Source organism: Procambarus clarkii, chromosome 28 (genome assembly GCF_040958095.1).
Source record: "Procambarus clarkii isolate CNS0578487 chromosome 28, FALCON_Pclarkii_2.0, whole genome shotgun sequence".
In the NCBI taxonomy this organism is placed as follows: domain Eukaryota; kingdom Metazoa; phylum Arthropoda; class Malacostraca; order Decapoda; family Cambaridae; genus Procambarus; species Procambarus clarkii.
Window position 1 is genome coordinate 24,490,895 of NC_091177.1, and position 26,984 is coordinate 24,517,878.

The window sequence follows — 26,984 nt, forward strand, 5'->3', positions numbered from 1 at the left end:
AGGACAGGGGGCGTGGCCACCTCTGGGGAGGACAGGAGGCGTGACCAACTCTGAGGAGGCCAGGGGGCGTGGCCAACTCTGGGGAGGACAGGAGGCGTGACCAACTCTGAGGAGGCCAGGGGGCGTGACCAACTCTGGGGAGGACAGGGGGCGTGGCCACCTCTGGGGAGGACAGGAGGCGTGACCAACTCTGAGGAGGCCAGGGGGCGTGGCCACCTCTGGGGAGGACAGGAGGCGTGACCAACTCTGAGGAGGCCAGGGGGCGTGACCAACTCTGAGGAGGCCAAGGGGCGTGGCCAACTCTGGGGAGGACAGAGGGCGTGACCAACTCTGGGAAGACCAAGGGGGCGTGGCCAACTCTTGGGAGGCCAGGGGGGAGTGGCCAACTGTGGGGAGGCCAGGGGGGCGTGGCCAACAGTACCGAGGGGTAATACCTGCTGCACCTTCACTGTCCGCTCATTACACTCTGGGATCCCTAGCCAACAACACGCCCTAGACGACTCTCCCGCTGACGCTCGTCGTCTCGTGTTCGTAAGTTACACAAGTTGGTTAGTTGTCAGGTTAATGTTTTGGCAAATGTGAAATAAATGTGCATGACATTAAACCAGAATTAAGAATGAACGTTGTAATGAGTTCATTATATATCATGTGTATATTTATATATATATATATATATATATATATATATATATATATATATATATATATATATATATATATTATATATATATATATATATTATATATATATATATATATATATATATATATATATATATATATATTATATATATATATATATATATATATATATATATTATATATATATATATATATATATATATATATATATATATATATATATATATATATATATATATATTTATATATATATATATATATATATATATATATATATATATATATATATATATACATATATATATATATATATATAAATATATATATATATATATATATATATATATATATATATATATATATATATATATATATATATATATATATATATTATTAAATATGACCGAAAAAGTAAGATTAATAATTCTAACACGAATTTTCTCAATCTTTCGTACATTTCTTTTCACTGTTGGAGGTAATTCAAAAATCAATTCTCCAAAATTCATTTTTATTTCTAGTCTGACGCGACACTTGAGCACGTTTCGTAAAACTTATTACATTTTCAAAGACTTTACATATACACAACTGAATAGAACTTACATATCTCCGATTTGTATATATCTACATTTGAGTGAGGTGGATGGGGTGAGGTGGTATTTAATAGGGTATTAATTTCATCAACACAAGACAGAACACGAAACAATGGGTATTGAAATGGAAGTGATTGTAGAAAGCCTATTGGTCCATATTTCTTGATGCTTCTATATTGGAGCGGAGTCTTGAGGTGGGTAGAATATAGTTGTGCATTAATTGGCTGTTGATTGCTGGTGTTGACTTCTTAATGTGCAGTGCCTCGCAAACGTCAAGCCGTCTGCTATCGCTGTATCTATCGATGATTTCTGTGTTGTTTACTAGGATTTCTCTGGCGATGGTTTGGTTGTGGGAAGAGATTATATGTTCCTTAATGGAGCCCTGTTGCTTATGCATCGTTAAACGCCTAGAAAGAGATGTTGTTGTCTTGCCTATATACTGGGTTTTTTGGAGCTTACAGTCCCCAAGTGGGCATTTGAAGGCATAGACGACGTTGGTCTCTTTTAAAGCGTTCTGCTTTGTGTCTGGAGAGTTTCTCATGAGTAGGCTGGCCGTTTTTCTGGTTTTATAGTAAATCGTCAGTTGTATCCTCTGATTTTTGTCTGTAGGGATAACGTTTCTATTAGCAATATTTTTCAGGACCCTTTCTTCCGTTTTATGAGCTGTGGAAAAGAAGTTCCTGTAAAATAGTCTAATAGGGGGTATAGGTGTTGTGTTAGTTGTCTCTTCAGAGGTTGCATGGCGTTTCACTTTCCTTCTTATGATGTCTTCGACGAAACCATTGGAGAAGCCGTTGTTGACTAGGACCTGCCTTACCCTACAGAGTTCTTCGACGACTTGCTTCCATTCTGAGCTGTGGCTGAGAGCACGGTCGACATATGCGTTAACAACAATCCTCTTGTACCTGTCTGGGCAGTCGCTGTTGGCATTTAGGAACATTCCTATGTTCGTTTCCTTAGTGTAGACTGCAGTGTGGAAACCTCCGCTCTTTTCCATGACTGTTACATCTAGAAAGGGCAGCTTCTCATCCTTTTCCATCTCGTAAGTGAAACGCAGCACGGAACTCCGCTCAAATGCCTCCTTCAACTCCAGCAGATGTCTGACATCAGGTACCTGTGTAAAAATGTCGTCAACATACCTGCAGTATATGGCCGGTTTCAAGTTCATGTCGACTAAGACTTTTTGCTCGATGGTACCCATGTAGAAGTTTGCAAACAGGACACCTAGGGGAGAACCCATGGCGACCCAATCTACTTGCTTATACATGTTCCCATCCGGGCTCAAGAAGGTGTACCTCTTTAGTACAAGCTTGGAGTAGTTCCTCAGAATATTTTCTGGCATGTCAAGAGGAGTACAGGCTGGATCACGATACACTCTGTCGGCTATCATCCCGATTGTCTAGTCCACAGGTACGTTGGTAAACAGCGATTCTACGTCCAACGAGGCTCTTATCCCTGTGGCCCGTGTGCCCCGCAGTAAGTCAACAAATTCCTTTGGAGACTTCAGGCTGAAGGCGCAATGAACATAAGGAGTCAGCAAGCCGTTGAGTCGCTTCGCCAGTCTGTACGTGGGTGTGGGTATCTGGCTAATGATTGGCCGTGGGTTTCCAGGCTTGTGTGTCTTGACATTTCCATACGCATATCCAGGTTTATATTCCCCAGTGATCTTTGGCAGGTGGAGTCCGGATTTCTTGGCGTTCACAGTTTCGATCAGTTTGTTGACCTTTGCTTTTAATTCGGCTGTAGTGTCCTTCGTTACCCTTTGGAACTTAGTATGGTCAGAGAGTATGAGGTTCATTTTCGCCAGATATTCGTCTTTTTTAAGAATGACATATATTGGCGACTTGTCACCTCTCCTGACAACTATCTCCTTGTTCTCACGAAGGCTTTTAGCTGCCGCTTTGAGCTTGGGGGACAGTATGGTGCTTCTGTAATTGCCTCGTATCTTTCCTCTTCATACTCTCTGACCAAACTAAGTTCCAAAGGGTAACGAAGGACACTACAGCCGAATTAAAAGCAAAGATCAACAAACTGATCGAAACTGTGAACGCCAAGAAATCCGGACTCCACCTGCCAAAGATCACTGGGGAATATAAACCTGGATATGCGTATGGAAATGTCAAGACACACAAGCCTGGAAACCCACGGCCAATCATTAGCCAGATACCCACACCCACGTACAGACTGGCGAAGCGACTCAACGGCCTGCTGACTCCTTATGTTCCTTGCGCCTTCAGCCTGAAGTCTCCAAAGGAATTTGTTGACTTACTGCGGGGCACACGTGCCACAGGGATAAGAGCCTCGTTGGACGTAGAATCGCTGTTTACCAACGTACCTGTGGACGAGACAATCGGGATGATAGCCGACAGAGTGTATCGTGATCCAGCCTGTACTCCTCTTGACATACCAGAAAATATTCTGAGGAAACTACTCCAAGCTTGTACTAAAGAGGCACCCTTCTTGAGCCCGGATGGGCACATGTATAAGCAAGTAGATGGGGTCGCCATGGGTTCTCCCCTAGGTGTCCTGTTTGCAAATTTCTACATGGGTACCATCGAGCAAAAAGTCTTAGTCGACATGAACTTGAAACCGGCCATATACTGCAGGGATGTTGACGACATTTTTACACAGGTACCTGATGTCAGACATCTGCAGGAGCTGAAGCAGGCATTTGAGCAGAGTTCCGTGCTGCGTTTCACTTACGAGATGGAAAAGTATGGGAAGCTGCCCTATCTAGATGTAACAGTCATGGAAAAGAGCGGAGGTTTCCACACTGCAGTCTACACTAAGGAAACGAACAAAGGAATGTGCCTAAATGCCAACAGCGACTGCCCAGACAGGCACAAGAGGAGTGTTGTTAACGCATATGTCGACCGTGCTCTCAGCCACAGCTCAGAATGGAAGCAAGTCGACGAAGAACTCTGTAGGGTAAGGCAGGTCCTAGTCAACAACGGCTTCTCCAATGGTTTCGTCGAAGACATCATAAGAAGGAAAGTGAAATGCCATGCAACCTCTGAAGAGACAACTAACACAACACCTATACCCCCTATTAGACTATTTTACAGGAACTTCTTTTCCACAGCTCATAAAACGGAGGAAAGGGTCCTGAAAGATATTGTTAATAGAAACGTTATCCCTACAGACAAAAATCAGAGGATACAACTGACGATTTACTATAAAACCAGAAAAACGGCCAGCCCACTCATGAGAAACTCTCCAGACACAAAGCATAACGCTTTAAAAGAGACCAACGTCGTCTATGCCTTCAAATGCCCACTTGGGGACTGAAAGCTCCAAAAAACCCAGTATATAGGCAAGACAACAACATCTCTTTCTAGGCGTTTAACGATGCATAAGCAACAGGGCTCCATTAAGGAACATATAATCTCTTCCCACAACCAAACCATCGCCAGAGAAATCCTAGTAAACAACACAGAAATCATCGATAGATACAGCGATAGCAGACGGCTTGACGTTTGCGAGGCACTGCACATTAAGAAGTCAACACCAGCAATCAACAGCCAATTAATGCACAACTATATTCTACCCACCTCAAGACTCCGCTCCAATATAGAAGCATCAAGAAATATGGACCAATAGACTTTCTACAATCACTTCCATTTCAATACCCATTGTTTCGTGTTCTGTCTTGTATTGATGAAATTAATACCCTATTAAATACCACCTCACCCCATCCACCTCACTCAAATGTAGATATAAACAAATCGGAGATATGTAAGTTCTATTCAGTTGTGTATTTGTAAAGTCTTTGAAAATGTAATAAGTTTTGCGAAACGCGCTCAAGAGTCGCGTCAGACAAGAAATAAAAATGAATTTTGGAGAATTGATTTTTGAATTACCTCCAACGGTGAAAAGAAATGTACGAAAGATTGAGAAAATTCGTGTTAGAATTATTAATCTTACTTTTTCGGTCATATTTAATAATATATGTCTACAGGAAAGACTGCTACTAAAATATACTAATATATATATATTTATATATATATATATATATATATATATATATATATATATATATATATATATATATATATATATATATATATATATATATATATGTCGTACCTAGTAGCCAGAACGAACTTCTCAGCCTACAATACAAGGCCTGATTTGCCTAATAAGCCAAGTTTTCATGAATTAATGTTTTTTCGACTACCTAACCTACCTAACCTAACCTAACCTAACTTTTTCTGCTACCTAACCGAACCTAACCTATAAAGATAGGTTAGGTTAGTTTAGGTAGGGTTGGTTAGGTTTGGTCATATATCTACATTAATTTTAACTCCAATAAAAAAAAATTGACCTCATACATAATGAAATGGGTAGCTTTATCATTTCATAAGAAAAAAATTAGAGAAAATATATTAATTCAAGAAAACTTGGCTTATTAGGCAAATCAGGCCTTGCATAGTAGGCTGAAAAGTGCATTCTGGCTACTAGGTACGACATATATATATATATATATATGTCGTACCTAGTAGCCAGAACTCACTTCCCAGCCTACTATGCAAGGCCCAATTTGCCTAATAAGCCAAGTTTTCATGAATTAATTGTTTTTCGACTACCTAACCTACCTAACCTAACCTAACCTAACTTTTTCAGCTACCTAACCTAACCTAACTTGTAAAGATAGGTTAGGTTAGGTTAGGTAGGGTTGGTTAGGTTTGGTTATATATCTACGTTAATTTTAACTCCAATAAAAAAAAATTGACCTCATACATAATGAAATGGGTAGATTTATCATTTCCTAAGAAAAAAATTAGAGAAAATATATTAATTCAGGAAAACTTGGCTTATTAGGCAAATCGGACATTGCATAGTAGGCCGATAAGTGCGTTGTGGCTACTAGGTACGACATACATATATATATATATATATATATATATATATATATATATATATGTCGTACCTAATAGCCAGAACGCACTACTCAGCTTATTATGCAAGTCCCGATTTGCCTAATAAGCCAAGTTTTCATGAATTAATATATTTTCTCTAATTTTTTGCTTATGAAATGGTAAAGTTACCCATTTCATTATGTATGAGGTCAATTTTTTTTATTGGAGTTAAAATTGACGTAGATATATGACCGAACCTAACCAACCTTACCTAACCTAACCTATCTTTATAGGTTAGGTTAGGTTAGGTTAGGTAGCCAAAAAAGTTAGGTTAGGTTAGGTTAGGTAGGTTAGGTAGTCGAAAAACAATTAATTCATGAAAACTTGGCTTATTAGGCAAATTGGGCCTTGCATAGTAGGCTGAGAAGTGCATTCTGGCTACTAGGTACGACATATATATATATATATATATATATATATATATATATATATATATATATGTCGTACCTAGTAGCCAGAATGCACTTCTCAGCCTACTATGCAAGGCCCGATTTGCCTAATAAGCCAAGTTTTCCTGAATTAATATATTTTCTCTAATTTTTTTCTTATGAAATGATAAAGCTACCCATTTTATTATGTATGATGTAAAAAAAAAATTATTGTAGATAAAATTAACGTAGATATATGACCGAACCTAACCAACCCTACCTAACCTAACCTAACCTATCTTTTTAGGTTAGGTTAGGTTAGGTAGCCGAAAAAGTTAGGTTAGGTTAGGTTAGGTAGGTTAGGTAGTCGAAAAACAATTAATTCATGAAAACTTGGCTTATTAGGCAAATCGGGCCTTGCATAGTAGGCTGAGAAGTGCGTTCTGGCTACTAGGTACGACATATATATATATATATATATATATATATATATATATATATATATATATATATATATATATATATATATATATATATATATATATATATATATATATATGTCGTACCTAGTAGCCAGAACGCACTTCTATGCTTACTATTCAAGGCCCGATTTGCCTAATAAGCCAAGTTTTCATGAATTAGTATATTATCTCTAATTTTTTTCTTATGAAATTATAAAGCTACCCATTTCATTACGTATGAGGTCAATTTTTTTTTATTGGAGTTAAAATTAATTTAGATATATGACCGAACCTAACCAACCCTACCTAACCTAACCTAACCTATCTTTATCGGTTAGGTTAGGTTAGGTAGCCGAAAACGTTAGGTTAGGTAGGTTAGGTATTCGAAAAATAAATAATTCATGAAAACTTGGCTTTTTAGGCAAATCGGGCCTTGAATAGTAGGCTGAGAAGTGCGTTCTGGCTACTAGGTACGACATATATATATATATATATATATATATATATATATATAAATATGGAAGGGAGTACCACCTCTAGCTGGAAGAAGGGGGACCCATAGCCTCGGAGGAAATCACGCATAATGCATTAGAGGGAATGTTTAGATCCCCTTCAATACAGTTTCTGTGTGATTTTCTCCTACCACCCCCTTCCTTTTTTATTTTTTGTGCTTTATTATGCATTTGATGGTTACAAGATATACATGGGTTGATACAAAAATAATAATGCAAAAAGGTGCTTAAAAGTTATGGATCTCTTGAAAAACACAACAATGGGAAACATTGATGAATGTCACAGACGGGTTCGATCATTGTTGCAAGTCAAACACTTCTTCGAATTCCTCTGAAGTTGGACTAGTGCCCAAGACGCAACAGGCATTTCCCCTCTGAATCGCAACACTGAGGCGCTGGAACAAGAAACTTTTTGCTCTCTGGTCTTTTGTAGCGCTGATCAATTTGTCCCCCAATTCCTTCAGGAACTTCAATGCACATTTTCCCCACGAACCGAGGGTCTCCGAGCCGATCGGAACAAAGCTGTAGCAGTGTGCTAGACCTCTGTATTTAATAATTTTCTGCGATTCCCTGAAAGAAGCAGCACCACTGCTTTCATGTGTGCTGTAGTGGAGGTAGGTATTGGCCAGTGTGGCAGCGCACGTGTAGTCCCATACCACTTGCTTACCATCCTTCCAAGGTAGCAAGGTGATCCCATCAGGGCGCTTCTGAGGGTCGTTTGGTCTGGATAAGTGTGATTCTCTTTGTGCCGGGCAGCGGGCTGTGGCGAGGCTCCTCTTGATGATGTCGTTGACTTCTTCATGTCTTGCAATTTTACCCTGTGATTTACGACATACCAGACCATGACAACCATATTGGTCTGCTATCGCAGTTCCGCAGATGCACCTATGTTCGGTGAGGATGGGGGCGGCAAGGCGAAGGGCAACTCCAATGCGGAGAGCGTCATGACTGAGGCGAGTTCCCAGGGCTGCATTGGGCACAGCAAATAAAAAATCCCCGGCGTGGGGTGCTGTTACCGCTAGGAGGCGGGCTTTGTTTTCAGCATCAGCGTTGTCAATCATTGCTGTGACAGTCTTTTCCATTATGGGGGTATCCCAGTGGGCCTGCTTGTGGTCTTTTGGGACTTGTGGTCGGGGTTGAGGGTGTGCAATGGTGTCCCATTGTCTGGCTGCTTCGATGAACGTTTGATCATGAGTTCCCGCTGTCTCTCTCATACGCTCTGGTAGGATCTGCCCTACCAATTCGTTGGCTGCTGTACATGAGGATAAGAATGCTGGAAGTGCTACCTCAGTTGCCTTTCGTATGCCTATCCCTCCAAATCTCACTGGTAGTGTTGCTTGGTCCCACTGACTGTCATCTAAATCTAGGTTGAGCGCCTTCCTGAATATTGACCTGAGGAGCTCATCATATTGATTTAGAAGTGGGTTGCCAAAAGTTGGTGCACACCTTAAGAAGTATGTTAGCCTGGGCAAGGTAAGGCACTTTGTGAGAAGGTAGAGGGCATCGTGGGAGTCCAAGTCACCAATTCTCTCTTCCATCCTCTTTAGGTCTCTAAACTTTTCGTCAAGGACTGCAGCAATGGCATTGTGGCCCAGAGGTGCTCCGAGTAGTGTGCTGTCGGTAGGTTTAACGACTGAGGCTTCTGGTAAAACTGATTTCACTGCTCTAATGATTACTTCACTGGATGCAATAATTTCGCACTTGGAGGGGTTAAGAACGAGACCCATGGACTCCCCCCGTGTCTATATATATATATATATATATATATATATATATATATATATATATATATATATATATATATATATATATATATATATATATATATATATATATGTCGTACCTAGTAGCCAGAACGCACTTCTCAGCCTACTACGCAAGGCGCGATTTGCCTAATAAGCCAAGTTTTCCTGAATTATTATATTTTCTCTAATTTTTTTCTTATGAAATGATAAAGCTACCCATTTCATTATATATGAGGTCAATTTTTTTTATTGGAGTTAAAATTAACGTAGATATATGACCGAACCTAACCAACCCTACCTAACCTAACCTAACCTATCTTTATAGGTTAGGTTAGGTTAGGTAGCAGAAAAAGTTAGGTTAGGTTAGGTTAGGTAGGTTAGGTAGTCGAAAAACAATTAATTCATGAAAACTTGGCTTATTAGGCAAATCGGGCCTTGCATAGTAGGCTGAGAAGTGCGTTCTGGCTACTAGGTACGACATATATATATATATATATATACATATATATATATATATATATATATATATATATATATATATATATATATATATATATATATATATATATATATATATTTATATATATATATATATATATATATATATATATATATATATATATATATATATATATATATATATATATATATATATATATATATATGTCGTACCTAGTAGCCAGAACGCACTTCTCAGCCTACTATGCAAGGCCCGATTTGCCTAATAAGCCAAGTTTTCATGAATGAATTATTTTTCGATTATATATATATATATATATATATATATATATATATATATATATATATATATATATATATATATATATATATATATATACATATATATATATATATATATATATATATATATATATATATATATATATATGTATATGTATATATATATAAATATATATATATATATATATATATATATATATATATATATATATATATATATATATGTCGTACCTAGTAGCCAGAACTACTAGGTTCTGGCTACTAGGTACGACATATATATATATATATATATATATATATATATATATATATATATATATATATATATATATATATATATATATATATATATATATATTTATTTATATATATATACATATACATATATATATATATATATATATATATATATATATTTATATATATATATATATATATATATATGTATATGTATATATATATATATATATATATATATATATATATATATATTTATTTATATATATATATACATATACATATATATATATATATATATATATATATATATATATATATATATATATATATATATTTATATATATATATATATATGTATATGTATATATATATATATATATATATATATATATATATATATATATATATATATATATATATATATATATATATATATATATATATATATATATATATATATATATATATATCCAAACACTTATTTTAACACACAAATCCTAATGGAATTGTTCTCCTATTTTAACGCTTCATCATTGCGATTGCAGGACCATGAGGGGAAGATTATTATTATCTCAAAGAGATATTATTAACTCTTTGAATATTCATTTAAAGACCGAATTATTATCAAAGAGTTAATAATATCTCTTTTAGAAAATAATCTTCCCCTCATGGTCCTGCAATCACAATGATGAAGCGTTAAAATAAGAGAACAAATCCATTAGGATTTGTGAGTGTTAAAATAAGTGTTTGGAAGAGATGAGAGAGTTGAGAAATGACATGACAAGTGTGTTCGATAAGAGACACGACAGCTGTGACGTGTTTCCAGGAAAAATGAATGAAGGTAATATCTTTGGACTCGACCCAAGACATTTTTAGGGAAAAGACTTGCGGGGCGTGAAAGATGGGCCACGAGCGGATCAGGGCGTGTAAGATGGGCCACGAGCGGATCAGGACGTGTAAGATGGGCCACGAGCGGATCAGGACGTGTAAGATGGGCCACGAGCGGATCAGGACGTGTAAGAGGGCCACGAGCGGATCAGGGCGTGTAAGAGGGCCACGAGCGGATCAGGACGTGTAAGATGGGCCACGAGCGAATCTGGGCGTGTAGGAGGGCCACGAGCGGATCAGGGCGTGTACGAGGACCACGAGCGGATCAGGGCGTGTAAGAGGGCCACGAGCGGATCAGGGCGTGTAAGAGGGCCACGAGCGGATCAGGGCGTGTAAGAGGGCTACGAGCGGATCAGGGCGTGTAAGAGGGCCACGAGCGGATCAGGGCGTGTAAGAGAGCCACGAGCGGATCAGGGCGTGTAAGAGGGCCACGAGCGGATCAGGGCGTGTAAGAGGGCCACGAGCGGATCAGGGCGTGTAAGAGGGCCACGAGCGGATCAGGGCGTGTAAGAGGGCCACGAGCGGATCAGGGTGTGTAAGAGGGCCACGAGCGGATCAGGGCGTGTAAGAGGGCCACGAGCGGATCAGGGCGTGTAAGAGGGCCACGAGCGGATCTGGGACCCCATAACACTTTTCCTAACACAATGGGGAAAATGGGCGAGCAATATAACTACCTTATGGATCGTAGAGTCTGAAGATCGTAGGCTTGCAGCGTAGCTCGTCAACAATCCACAACGTTTGAGATGTCTTCTTCCTCTCTAGGTCTTCTGTCATTTGGTGGTGGTGGTGGTGGTGTGTACTCACCTAGTTGTGTTTGCAGGGGTTGAGATCTGGCTCTTTGGTCCAGCCTCTCAACCGGCAATCAACAGGTGTACAGATTCCTGAGCATCACTTCCTAATGCATTCAATTTGTCATCCACTCTGACACTAAAAAAGTTCTTTCTAATATCTCTGTGGCTCATTTGGGCACTCAGTTTCCACCTGTGTCCCCTTGTGCGTGTTCCCCTTGTGTTAAATAGACTGTCTTTATCTACCCTATCAATTCCCTTCAGAATCTTGAATGTGGTGATCATGTCCCCCCTAACTCCTCTGTTTTCCAGCGAAGTGAGGTTTAATTCCCGTAGTCTCTCCTCGTAGCTCATACCTCTCAGCTCGGGTACTAGTCTGGTGGCAAACCTTTGAACCTTTTCCAGTTTAGTCTTATCCTTGACTAGATATGGACTCCATGCTGGGGCTGCATACTCCAGGATTGGCCTGACATATGTGGTATACAAAGTTCTGAATGATTCTTTACACAAGTTTCTGAATGCCGTTCGTATGGTGGCCAGCCTGGCATATGCCGCTGATGTTATCCACTTGATATGTGCTGCAGGAGACAGGTCTGGCGTGATATCAACCCCCAAGTCTTTTTCCTTCTCTGACACTTGAAGAATTTCTTCTCCCAGATGATACCTTGTATTTGGCCTCCTGCTCCCTACACCTATCTTCATTACATTACATTTGGTTGGGTTAAACTCTAACAACCATTTGTTCGACCATTTTTTCAGCTTGTCTAGGTCTTCTTGAAGCATCAAACTGTCCTCTTCTGTTTTAATCCTTCTCATAATTTTAGCATCGTTCGCAAACTTTGAGAGAAATGAATCGATACCCTCCGGGAGATCATTTACATATATCAGAAACAAGATAGGACCGAGTACAGAGCCCTGTGGGACTCCACTGGTGAATTCACGCCAATCGGAGGTCTCACCCCTCACCGTAACTCTTTGCTTCCTATTGCTTAGATACTCCCTTATCTACTGGAGCACCTTACCAGCTACACCTGCCTGTCTCTCTAGCTTATGTACCAGCCTCTTATGCGGTACTGTGTCAAAGACTTTCCGACAATCCAAGAAAATGCAGTCCGCCCAGCCCTCTCTGTCTTGCTTAATCTTTGTCACCTGATTGTAGAATTCTATCAAGCCTGTAAGGCAATATTTACCCTCCATGAACCCATGTTGGCGATTTGTCACGAAGTCCCTTCTCTCCAGGTGTGTTACCAGGTTTTTTCTCACGATCTTCTCCATCACCTTGCATGGTATAAAGTCAAGGACACTGGCCTGTAGTTCAGTGCCTCTTGCCTGTCGCCCTTTTTGTATATTGGGACCACATTCGCCGTCTTCCATATTTCTGGTAGGTCTCCCGTCTCCAGTGACTTACTATACACTATGGAGAGTGGCAAGCAAAGTGCCTCTGCACACTCTTTCAGTATCCACGGTGAGATCCCTCTGGACCAACAGCGTTTCTAACATCCAGATCCAGCAGGTGTCTCTTGACCTCCTCTCTCGTAATTTTGAACTCTTCCAAGGCTGCCTGGTTTACCTCCCTTTCTCCTAGCACAGTGACCTCACCTTGTTCTATTGTGAAGACCTCCTGAAACCTCTTGTTGAGTTCTTCACACACCTCTCTGTCATTCTCTGTATACCTGTCCTCGCCTGTCCGAAGTTTCAATACCTGTTCTTTCACTGTTGTTTTCCTTCTGATGTGTCTGTGGAGTAGCTTTGGTTCGGTCTTGGCTTTGTTTGCTATATAATTTTCAAACTTTTCTCTGCTTCTCTTCTCACCCTGACGTACTCATTCCTGGTTCTCTGGTATCTCTCTCTGCTTTCTGGTTTTCTGTTATTCTGGAAGTTCCTCCACGCCCTTTTGTTCAGTTTCTTTGCTTCCATACATGCCCTATTATACCATGGATTCTTATGTTGCTTCTCTGATTTTTCCCTTTGGGCCAGGATGAACCTGTTTACTGCCTCCTGACACTTTTGGGTAACATAGTCCATCATACCCTGTACAGACTTATCTCTGAGGTCTATGTCCCAAGGTATTTCACTTAGGAAACTTCTCATCTGTGCATAATTCCCCTTTCGGTATGCCAGCCTTTTGATTCCTAGTTCTTTTTTGGGGGAGATAAGTCCTAGCTCTACCAGGTACTCAAAGTTCAATACACTGTGGTCACTTATTCCCAAGGGCGCTTCCATCTTAACTTCCCTTATATCCCACTCATTTAGGGTAAATATCAAATCAAGCATTGCTGGTTCATCTTCTCTCATTTTTGTTGGTTCTTTGATGTGCTGGCTTAGAAAGTTTCTTGTTGCCACGTCCAGCAGCTTAGCTCTCCATGTTTCTGGTCCTCCATGCGGGTCTCTGTTCTTCCAATCTATCTTCCCATGGCTGAAGTCTCCCATAATTAGTAATCCAGATCCATTCCTGCTAGCAACAGAAGCTGCTCTTTCTATTATGTTAATGGTGGCCATGTTGTTTCTATCATATTCCTGTCTAGGTCTTCTGTCATTTGGTGGTGGATTATATATGACTACGACTATAATTTTTTTCCCTCCATTTGTTACGGTACCTGCTATGTAGTCACTGAAACCTTCACAGCCCTGAATATCCATCTCCACAAAATCCCAGCCTTTTCTTACCAACAGAGCTACACCACCCCCACCTCTTCCTTCCCTCTCTTTCCTCATAACATAATAGTCCGGTGGGAACACTGCGTTTGTTATCGTTTTCGTGATCTTTGTTTCTGTGAGGGCTATTATGTCTGGGTTTTCCTCTAGTACCCGTTCTCCAAGCTCATTTGCTTAATTTGTAATTCCATCTATGTCAGTGTACATCGCTTTGAGGCTGACTTTCTTCTGTCCCTTCTCAAATCGCCTCCTTGGTGAGTGTTCTGCTGGTGGGGGAGGCTGTTCTATGGGTGTGAGGACCTGTGAGGTGGATAACAGGGTCTCAGAGGATACTGGGATGAGGGGCGGGGGATCCAGTGAAGGGGGAGGGACAGGGAGGGTATGGGGTGAAAGGGGAGGGAGGACGGGAAGGAAAGGGGGGAAGGGAGGACTCGGGAGGAGTGGAGGGGAAGAAGGGTGGGGATTGGGTGTGGGGGGGAGGGAGATTTGGCTGAACATTTGAGTGGGGGCAGGGAGGGTTTGGGGTAGGGGGGTTTTCTATGCAGAGGAGGGAGGTGTGTGTGTGTGTGTGTGTGTGTGTGTGTGTGTGTGTGTGTGTGTGTGTGTGCTCACCTAGTTGTGTCTGCAGGATCGAGCATCGACTCTTGGATCCCGCCTTTCGAGCATCGGTTGTTTACAGCAATGACTCCTGTCCCATTTCCCTATCATACCTGGTTTTAAAATTATGAATAGTATTTGCTTCCACAACCTGTTCCTGAAGTGCATTCCATTTTCCCACTATTCTCACGCTAAAAGAAAATTTCCTAACATCTCTGTGACTCATCTGAGTTTCAAGCTTCTATCCATGTCCCCTCGTTCCTATCCATGTCCCCTCTTTCTAATGTCGTAAGGCACAGTTCCCTCAGGTACTCCTCATACCCCATCCCTCGTAGCTCTGGGACGAGTCTCGTTGCAAACCTCTGAACCTTTTCCAGTTTCATTATATGCTTCTTCAGATGATGATTCCATGATGAGGCGGCATACTCTAAGACTGGCCTCACGTAGGCAGTGTAAAGCGCCCTAAATGCCTCCTTACTTAGGTTTCTGAATGATGTTCTAACTTTTGCCAGTGTAGAGTACGCTGCTGTCGTTATCCTATTTATATGTGCCTCAGGAGATAGATTAGGTGTTACGTCCACCCCCAGGTCTCTTTCGCGCGTCGTCACAGGTAGGCTGTTCCCCTTCATTCTGTACTGTCCCTTTGGTCTCCTATCTCCTAGTCCCATTTCCATAACTTTACATTTGCTCGTGTTGAATTCCATTAGCCATTTCTCTGACCATCTCTGCAACCTGTTCAGGTCCTCTTGGAGGATCCTGCAATCCTCATCTGTCACAACTCTTCTCCTCAACTTTGCGTCATCCGCAAACATCGACATGTAGGACTCTACGCCTGTAAACATGTCGTTAACATTTACAAGAAATAGAATTGGTCCCAGCACCGATCCTTGTGGTACTCCACTTGTTACTGTTCGCCAGTCCGACTTCTCGCCCCTTACCGTAACTCTTTGGCTCCTTCCTGTTAGGTAGTTCCTTATCCATGCTTGGACCTTTCCCCCCACCCCCGCCTGCCTCTCGAGCTTGAACAGCAGTCTCATGTGCGGTACTGTATCAAAGGCTTTTTGGCAGTCCAGAAATATGCAGTCTCCCCAACCATCTCTGTCTTGTCTTATCCCCGTTATTTAATCATAGAATTCCAGAAGGTTTGTTAGGCACGATTTACCTGTCCAGAACCCATGTTGATGTTTGTTCACATACCTAATGTTCTCCAGGTGTGCAACCAGTCGTAGCCTAATTATTCTTTAATTATGTGTGAGTGTGTGTGTGAGTGTGTGTTTGTGTGTGTGTGTGTATGTGTGTGTGTGTGTGTGTGTGTGTGTGTGTGTGTGTGTGTGTGTGTGTGTGTGTGTGTGTATGTGTGTGTGTGTGTGTGTGTGTGTGTGTGTGTGTGTGTGTGTGTGTGTGTGTGTGTGTGTGTGTGTGTGTGTGTGTGTGTGTGTGTGTGTGTGTGTTTGTATGTGTGTGTGTGTGTGTGTATGTGTGTGTGTGTGTGTGTTTATGGGTGTGTGTGAGTGTGTTTATAGGTGTGTGTGTGTGTGTGTGTGTGTGTGCGTGTGTGTGTGTACTCACCTAGTTGTGCTTGCGGGGGTTGAGCTGCGGGTGTGTGTGTGTTTCTGGGTGAGTGTGTGTGTGAGCGTACGTGTTATGGGTGTATATTTGTGCGTGTACATGCGTGTGGGTGCGTGTGTCGGAAAATCCGACACCATTTAATATAATATACAGACAGATAATAATTGCTGCTGTATTACCAACAAGTTACCCATAGAAAACGTAACTTGTAGTGGAATTACCGTCTATAGAAAACGGGATATCATCACCACATACTATTATAATTCACCAGCTATTTTGCTGGGAATTATTCTTAAATACATTAGTCTTTGGACTTTACCATCATAAAAACATCTCATATAAATTAACTTAATTATCAGTATTAAAGTAGAGTAAATGTGACCCTTCTATCACTTATTGACATCTGGACAATGTAAGCCAGGCGTCAGTGAGGAAGGAGGGTCAGCCATTGTTGTTGTCACCTCCGAGACGCGTGGAGCAAATACGGCTCCTATCATATCTGGACAATGTCGGCCAGTAGCGTCAGTAGTATGGAGTGTTAGACATTGCCATTGTTTATACTGAGACCAGAGGCTCACAGGGAGCAAATTCGGCTCCTGTTAATTTTACTTGGACGTAGTGTTATGGAAACCAAAGGTGTACCATTTTCAACACGCTGTCAACAAATTCAAGTTAAGTGTTCTTTCCGAAACCCATGTATCTTTCATTTATGGCCATTAATGTCATTATATAGGGTGGGTCGGTTAGAGCACGAGATAGCCTCAAACTAAAGGTAATTAAGCCAGGTCTTCATTGTTCCATGTACATTGTTTCTCTGATATATCTGTCATATATAGGAATCTGGCTTTACAGCTAGCGCCCTTTTGTCAGGTCTAGATGAGGAAGCATGCTTTGTGCAACAGTTACCAGGGTGATGGAAGCTACCTCAAAGAGGGAAAATGTGGTGTCTACAACCTAGTTATACCTGGTGGACGAAGACTTGCTGTACTATAAGATAAGGAACTTCTTCAATGTTTAATAATGTGTAGTTAATACTGTAGTTTGATTGGCTGCATATAAATTAAATTTAATAAACCCCCCTAATGTGTAGAGGATCGATTTGTGAGATTATGAGATTATTGCAGAAATACAGTCCACTTATCATTATACTAATTGCTATCGAAGTATATAAATTAACGTAAATATAAATTCATATAAATTAAATAAATATAAATCTCACAGGTCGGTTCCCACAGCGTGCTTGTGTGTGTGTGTGTGTGTGTGTGTGTGTGTGTGTGTGTGTGTGTGTGTGTGTGTGTGTGTGTGTGTACTCACCTAGTTGTGCTTGCAGGGGTTGAGCTCTGGCTATTTGGTCCCGCCTCTCAACCGTCAGTCAACAGGTGTACAGGTTCCTGAGCCTATTAGGCTCTATCATATCTACACTTGAAACTGTGTATGGAGTCAGCCTCCACCACATTACTTCCTAATGCATTCCATTTGTCAACCACTCTGACACTAAAAAAGTTCTTTCTAATATCTCTGTGGCTCATTTGGGCACTCAGTTTCCACCTATGTCCCCTAGTGCGTGTTCCCCTTGTGTTGAATAGTCTGTCTTTATCAACCCTGTCGATTCCCTTGAGAATCTTGAATGTGGACAGGAGAAACAGAAGATGTCTCGCTTCAGGATTTACTCTTTCAAATGTTGGGAGAAATCAGGGAGGAACTAAAGGTAAGGGGGAAAAAGGTAGCCAACCTGCAGGATGAACTGAATGAGGTAAGGGAGGAGATTCCACTGGAGTAGGTAAACATGGAGGGTCTGGGATGGAGTGGAAGAAGGGGGGGGGGTCCCTGGGTGGTGAGGGGGGGGGCTGAGGGTGATGGGACCTGGCCTGAAAGAAAATCCCCAATATCAGACATGAACCAGCCCTCAGAAAGATGGTATTGTATCTGTAGAAGGAACTTCTACAATACAACCCTTATTTGCAGACATACTTAGAAGGACCATGGAAGTTGTCTCTGCAGTACAGGAAATTGCCATGAAAGTTGCTACCTCTCAGGAAGCAGCGAGATGCACTTGCTGACTAATAGAGAGGAAAAAAGCAGTAGTCATAGTAGGTATTAGGGAGCAAATAGGGGCCAGTGAAAGGGTGAGGAGAGATATGGACAAAATCAAAGTCAAAGAGATCCTTGAAGGGGTACAGATGGAGAGAGAAGAACATAGAAAAGGTTTTCTGGCTTGGTCGGTACAACAAGGACAAAGATCGATTGATAAAAGTGGTTTTCAAAAGCGAGGATACAAAAGAAGAAATTCTAGCAAAGACGAGCAGCCTATTCAATGTACAGAAGTTCAAGAAGGTATTCCTGCAGAGGGATATGACCAGGGAGGAGAGATTGAGGGTGGCAGCAGCAGCGAGGAAGAAGCGCAAGGAGAGAGAGACAGGAATCAGGGAACCACAGCTCGGAACCCTTCCATCCCAGAAGGAAGTGGGGAACCCTCCACAGGCAGTTCAACAACCCCAGTGGGAGGAATATCACATCCACTACTCACCCAATAGAAGCCCTACCTGCCCCAGCCCCAACACTTCCCCACCACCCTAAGCCCTCCCTTCTCTCCCCACCCCACTATTCCCTCCCTTCTTCCCCCGAGCCCCCTAAGTCCTCCCTTCTCCCCCACCCCACTAGCCCTCCTTTCTTCCCCCCCCCCCCAAAGCCTCCCTTCTCCCCCACCCCTCCAAGCCCTCCCTTCGCCCCTACCCTCTCCAAACCAAATCCTTCAAACCCCCTCAAAACCCAGGTCCCCCTCACCCTTAGCCCCCCCTCACAACCCAGGGCTCCCCCCCCCTTCTCCCACTCCATCCCAGACCCTCCATGTTTACCTACTCCAGTGGAATCAAAAGAAACTGAGGACAGACAGAAAAGAGTCAGCTTCAAGGTGATGTACTCGAACATTAATGGGATTACAAGCAAGGCAAGTGAACCTAGGGAAAGAGCAAAAGAAGCAAATCCATATGTAATTGGACTCACGGAAACAAAACTATCAGGAATCATAACAAATGCAGTGTTCCCTCAGGACTACACTGTAATAAGGAAAGAGAGGGTGGGAAGGGGAAGAGGTCGAGTGGCCCTACTCATGAGAAAGGAACAGAGTTTCAAGGAGATGGTTATCCCAGGCTGTAAAGCGTTTAGAGACTACATAGCAGGCACCATGACGATGGGAGGACCAAAAGTAGTGGTAGCAGTGATATATAACCCTCCACCAATCGACAGAAGACCCAGGCAAGAGTATGACAGAAACAACATAGCAGTTAACAATATAATTGAGAGGGCAGCCTGTGCTGCCTGTAGAATTTGATCCTATCTGCTCATCATGGGTGACTCTAATCATGGAAAGATAGACTGGGAGAACAAGGATCCGCATGGAGGGAAGGAAACATGGAGAGCTAAACTACTGGAGATGGCAAATTTTTTTTATAGCCAGCATGTCAGGGCACCCACAGGAATGAGGGGAAATGATAGACAGCGAGACTCGACCTAGTCTTCACTCTGAATGACTCCGACAAAAGGGAAATTGACTTCGAGGCCCCAGTGCGAATGAGCGATCACAGTGTACTGACATATGAGTATCTGGTCGAAGAAGGGTTAATGTACTCGAGAAAGGGAATTGAAAGCAAAAGGCTAGCATTCCATAAGGATAACTATGAGGAGATGAGAAAATTTATAACGGATATAACATGGGAAACAGAGCTAAGGGGAAAGACGGCCGAAGACATGATGGAATACATCACACAGAAATGTAAGGAGGCAGCAGAAAAGTTTATCCTGGCACAAAAGGTAAAAAAATGAAATGCAGATGAGAAAACCCATGGTTTAATCAGAGATGTAAGCTACCTAAGTAAGTAAGCAAAAGACCATGAAGAAACGATAGAAATAACAGGACACTTGAGAGCAGAGAAGGATGCCTGAGAGCTAGGAATGAATATGTCAGGGTGAGAAGAGAGGCAGAAGGCCAATATGAAAACGACATAAGAAGCAAGGCTAAGAGTCAACCCAAATTGCTACACAGCCTCATCAGAAGAAAGATAACAGTGAAGGAACTGGTAATGAAATTGAGGATAGGAGCAGACAGTTTCACTACAAACGACAAAGAAGTGTGAGAGGAACTCAATAGTAAATTCCAGGAAGTCTTCACATTAGAGCAAGGAGACGTTCCAGAGATAAGAGAAGGAATAGTTAACCACGCACCACTAGAGGAATTTGAGATTACCAGTGGGGATGTAAGGAAGCTTTTGCTAGAGTTGGATGTGACAAAGGCTATAGGCCTGGATGGAATATCGCCATGGATACTAAAGGAAGGATCAGAAGCACTGTGCCTGCCACTTTTCATGGTGTATAACAAATCACTGGTAAAAGGTGAACTGCAAAAAATTGGGAAGACGGCAAATGTAGTCCCGATATACAAAAAGGGGGATAGACAGCAGGCACTGAACTACAGGCCAGTGTCCCTAACTTGAATACTATGCAAGTTATCGGAGAAAATTGTGTGAAAAAAACTAGTGGAACATCTGGAGCAAAGGAACTTTGTGACACAACATCAACATGGTTTCAGTGATGGCAAGTTATGACTCACAGGATTAATTGAATTCTGCGATCAGGCAACAAACATCGGACAAGAAAGAGAGAGGTGGGCAGACTGCATATTTTTGGATTGCCAGAAAGCCTTTGACACAGTTCCACACCAGAGACTAGTGCAAAATCCAGAGATGCAGGCTGTAGTGAAAGGGAAAGTACTCCATTGGATAAGGGAGTACATAAGTATAACCACTTTGGCGGCTCCAGCCCGCCAGCCCTTAACTAGGCCGAGTGGGCCCCAGCGTTTCACGGGAGCGCGCGGTAATTCTGAAATGTATACTCTCTTCAACTTTGTCACCTCAATTCTCGTCCAGGGCTTTTCAATTTGGTATCATTGTGTTCGCAATAGAATTCTCTACACGACTAAAGACATATAAACTCCAAAAGCCCGGCGTACCATCCACAACAAACAGAGAAAGTTATTGCGTGTTACCCGGGAGCGCATAAAGAGCGATAAAATGTGTACACTCCTTTCACGTTTGTCACCTCAGTTCCCGTCCTAGGGCTTTCATTTTGGTATCATTGTGTTTGTAATAGAATTCCCTACAGGGGTATATGCAAATATAAAGTACAAAAGCCAGGCGTACCACCCACAGCAAACAGAGAAAGTGACGGAGCATAATCCCAGTGAGCGCTAATTAAATGGGTATACTGTTTTCAACTTTGTTACCTCAATTCTGGTCCTAGGTCTTTCATTTTGGTGTCAATGTATTCGCAATGAAATTCCCTACAAGAGTATATGCATATAATATCGAAAACCGCTGTGCACCCCTCCCGAAGCCGCCGCCAATTTGCCACCGAAAACGACGCAATGCTGCGTCGTTACCGGGAATGCTTCAACTAAAAAAACGACGCGATGCTGCGTCGTTCCGTGCGAAAGTGGTAACAGAAGACAGCGAGTCACTGTGAGGGGTGAGGTCTCAGATTTAGCGACATGTCACCAGTGGAGTCTTGCAAGGTTCAGTCCTTGGACCCATACTGTTCCTTATATATGTAAATGATCTTCCAGATGGTATAGAATCATTCCTCTCATTGATTGCTGATGATGCAAAAATTATGAGGAAGATTATGACGGAGGAAGATAGTATGAGGCTACAAGATGACCTAGACAGACTGAATGAATGTTCCAACAAATGGCTACTAAAGTTCAACCCGAGTAAATATAAGGTAATGAAACTAGGCAGTGGAAACAGGAGGGCCAGACACAGGATACCAAATGGGAGATGAAGTCTTTCATGAAACGGACAGAGAGAAAGATTTAGGTGATATCACATCAAACCTGTCTCCTGAGGCCCACATCAAAAGAATAACATTTGCAGCGTATACAAAGCTGTCTAACATCAGAACTGCCTTCAGGAACCTGTGTAAGGAATTATTCAAAACCTTGTATACCATATATGTATGACCAATCCTGGAGTATGCGGCGCAGCATGGAGCCCGTACCGTGTCAAGCAGAAGACAAAGCTTGAAAAAGTTCAGAGGTATGCCACTAGGCTAGTACCAGAACTAAGAGGCATGAGTTGCGAGGAAAGGCAGCCGGAAATGCACCTCACGACACTGGAAGACAGACGAATTAGGGGAGACATGATCACCACCTACAAAATTCTCAGAAGAATTGACAGAGTAGATAAAGATAAACTGTTTAACATGGTTGATACGCGAACAAGGGGACACAAGTGGAAACTGAGTACTAAAATGACCCCCAGGAACGTTAGAAAGAACTTTTTCAGTGTTAGAGTAGTTAACAGATGGAATGCATTAGACAGTGATGTGATGGAGGCAGACTCCATACACAGTTTTAAATGTAGATAAGATAGAGCCCAGTAGGTTCAGGAATCTGTACACCAGTTGATTGACAGTTAGTCCTTTAGTCCTTTGGCAGGACCAAAGAGCCAGAGCCCAACCCCCACAAGCACAATTAGGTGAGTACAGTAGCCTCAATGACTCTCACTCGTCATGGGCTCTCTATAGATACAACACACGGCTATGTGAGAGTTGTATTTCGTAATCTGGTGCCACGGTGCACACGCACTTGTGCACCCATTCAGTGCACAAGGGAGTGGGAAAAATTCATCTCCTGACAAATATAGTCCTTCTACTCATCTGTCTGTCTTCCAATCTCTACTTATATCCATCTATCGATTTTTCTATCTATTCATCTTGCTATCCACCCACCGATCCTTCTATCTATACATCTATCTCTGTGTCAGTTATCTTGAGATGATTTCGGGGCTTAACGTCCCCGCGGCCCGGTCCTCGACCAGTCCTCCATTTTGTAACACACCCCCAGAAAGCAGCCGCAGCAGCTGTCTAACTCTCAGGCACTTATTTACTGCTAGGTGAACAGGGGGCATCAGAGAGAAAAAACTCTGCTCATTTTGTTTCTGCCACCTCCGGGGATCGAACCCGGAACCTTAGGACTACGAATCCCGAGCACTGTCCATTCAGCTGTCAAGCCCTATAAGATAGACAGAGATGTCTGTCTCTTTCTCTGTCTATCTCGTTGTCTCTCTCTCTCTCTCTCTCTCTCTCTCTCTCTCTCTCTCTCTCTCTCTCTCTCTCTCTCTCTCTCTCTCTCTCTCTTTGTGTGTTTGCCTGGCTTTCTCTCTCATAAATATGTAATTGTCTAATGTGTGGGTGTTGGGCATTGAGAAGACCTCAGTGGTGTGTAATACTAAGAAAAGAATAGCTACCCGCTTTCTCTGGTATGCTAGTACTAGCGTACTAGCATACTAGTTAGTATTTTATGATAGTACGGGCAAATTATTGACCGTAGCAAGTTTTTGTTCATATCCCTGAGATCAGTGAATAATGATAAATATTGCTATAATTTTTTGTTAAAGTTCATTTTGAAAAGATTTAGCTGTGAAGTGCAGTGCAAATATGGTCGTCAGGGTCTGAATGTGGCACTGGCAAGCAATTCCCTTTTGAATTCATGCAAGCCAGACCAGCTTATGTTCAGATCATTTCCTCTGCCAATACCCAGCAAACAATTTTAGGTTGCCACAACATATCTGGAAAGTATTTGAAAGTATTGAAAACGTTTGTTTTATCGTATCAGATACGATATTGTGTGAGGACTTAAATAGGTTTCCAAAACTTATAACCAAGACATATGTATCTAACACTAATTTGAGATGTTGTGGCAACTTTACACTCCTAACAAGAGTCATTCATAATCCATTCATATACCAATATGAATCTCTTATGAAAGGTTTGAGCCAATAATCTGAACCCTTTTCACATCTTTGTGTTTAAAGTTAAATTTCTTGAAATTAAATTATATTTTATATTATATTATTTTTATTATATTTTATATTATATTATTATTTTCAATTTAAATATTAAAACCAATTTAAGGGTAAAAAAAATCTAATAGTTTATATTTCTTTTATTATTTACTAACAATTATAATTATTTACTAACGGAGAGAGGGGAGGCTGTACGGCGGAGAGTGGCGGCTGTGGCGGCCAGTGGCCGCGGTGGCGGATAGTGGCGGCGGGCGGACAGTGGCGGCGGGCGGACAGTGGTGGCGGCGGGCGGACAGTGGTGGCGGCGGGCGGACAGTGGTGGCGGCGGCAGACAGTGGTGGCGGTGTCAGACAGTGGCGGCGGTGGCGGACAGTGGCGGCGGTGGCGGACAGTGGCGGCGGTGGCGGACAGTGGCGGCGGTGGCGGACAGTGGCGGCGGTGGCGGACAGTGGCGGCGGTGGCGGACACTGGAGGCTGTGTCTGGCGGTGGTGGCGGGCGGTGGCGGGTGGCGGCGTCTGTGATGAGTGGTGGCGGCTGGCGGTGGTGGCGGCGGTGGTGGTGGGTGGTGGTGGCGGCGGTGGTGGTGGGTGGTGGTGGTGGCGGCGGCGGCTGGTGGTGGTGGGTGGTGGCGGCGGCTGGTGGTGGTGGGTGGTGGCGGCGGTGGTGGTGGGTGGTGGTGGCGGCGGCGGCTGGTGGTGGTGGGTGGTGGCGGCGGGTGGTGGGTGGCGGCGGCGGCTGGTGGTGGTGAGTGGTGGCGGCGGGTGGTGGGTGGTGGCGGCTGTGGTGGGTGGTGGCGGGCGGTGGCGGGCGGTGGCGGGCGGTGGCGGGCGGCGGCGGCGGCTGTGATGGGTGGTGACGATCGGCGGTGGGGGGGGCTGGTGGTGGCTGGCGGTGGCGGCTTGCGGTGGCGACTGTGGCAACGGGCGGTGACGGCTGATAGCGGGCGGTGGTGGCGGCTGGTGGCAGGTGGTGGTAGCGGTGATGGCGGCTGGTGGTGGTGGCAGCTGGTGGCGGTGATGGCGGCTGGTGGTGGTGGCAGCTGGTGGCGGTGATGGCGGCTGGTGGTGGTGGTGGTGGTGGTGGCGGCTGGTGATGGTGGCAGCTGGTGGCGGCTGGTGGCGGTGATGGCGGCTGGTGGTGGTGGTGATGGCGGCTGGTGGCGGGCGGTGGCGGGCGGTGGCGGCTTGTGGCGGCTGGTGGTGGCGGCGGTGGTGGGTGGTGGTGGTGGTGGTGGGTGGTGGTGGCGGCTGTGGTGGGTGGTGTCGGCGGCGGCTGTGGTGGGTGGTGGCGGCGGCGGCGGTGACGGGTGGTGGCGGCGGTGGTGGTGGGTGGTGGTGGCGGCGGCGGTGATGGGTGGTGGCGGCGGTGGTGGTGGGTGGTGGTGGCGGCGGCGGCTGGTGGTGGTGGGTGGTGGCGGCGGGTGGCTGGTGGCGGGTGGCGGTGGCTGGTGGCGGGTGGCGGCTGGTGGTGGGTGGTGGCAGGTGGCGGCTGGTGGTGGGTGGTGGGTGGTGGCGGGTGGCGGCTGGTGGCGGGTGGCGGGTGGCGGCTGGTGGGTGGTGGCGGCTGGCGGCTGGTGGTGGGTGGTGGCAGGTGGCGGCTGGTGGTGGGTGGCGGCTGGTGGTGGGTGGCGGGTGGCGGCGGGTGGCGGCTGGTGGTGGGTGGCGGGTGGCGGCGGGTGGCGGCTGGTGGTGGGTGGCGGGTGGCGGCGGGTGGCGGCTGGTGGTGGGTGGTGGCGGGTGGCGGCTGGTAGTGGGTGGCGGCTGGTGGTGGGTGGTGGCAGGTGGCGGCTGGTGGTGGGTGGTGGCGGCGGGTGGTGAGTGGCGGTGGTGGGTGGCGGTGGCTGGTGGCGGGTGGCGGCTGGTGGTGGGTGGTGGGTGGTGGCGGGTGGCGGCTGGTGGTGGGTGGTGGCGGCAGGTGGTGAGTGGCTGTGGTGGGTGGCGGTGGCTGGTGGCGGGTGGCGGCTGGTGGTGGGTGGTGGTGGGTGGTGGCGGGTGGCGGCTGGTGGTGGGTGGTGGCAGGTGGCGGCTGGTGGGTGGTGGCGGGTGGCGGCTGGTGGTGGGTGGTGGCGGCGTGTGGTGAGTGGCGGTGGTGGGTGGCGGTGGCTGGTGGCGGGTGGCGGCTCGTGGTGGGTGGTGGTGGGTGGTGGCGGGTGGCGGCTGGTGGTGGGTGGTGGCAGGTGGCGGCTGGTGGGTGGTGGCGGGTGGCGGCTGGTGGTGGGCGGCGGGTGGCGGCTGGTGGCGGCCAGCTGGGACACACCCTTCACCAGTGAAGGTCTGAGCACAACTAACCATATGTCTCTCTCACCCACTAGCCCAGTGTTGCCAGCTCGCGCTCTCAAAATGTTTCCTTCAAAGATTGTATATTATCTTTGAACAACAAGTTTGATTATCAAGGAAATAATGCATATATT

General features: G+C 44.2%; 1 long non-coding RNA gene across 1 annotated transcript in view; it reads left to right on the top strand.

Annotated features, from left to right (window-relative positions):
• Positions 1 to 478: 478 nt before the first annotated feature.
• The window catches only part of LOC138369534 (uncharacterized), a 245,418-nt gene continuing 218,912 nt past the window's right edge, over positions 479 to 26,984 (top strand). Inside the window, exon 1 of the long non-coding RNA XR_011229882.1 lies at positions 479 to 531. This is a non-coding gene — a long non-coding RNA (uncharacterized lncRNA). The remainder of the gene's footprint in view (positions 532 to 26,984) is intronic.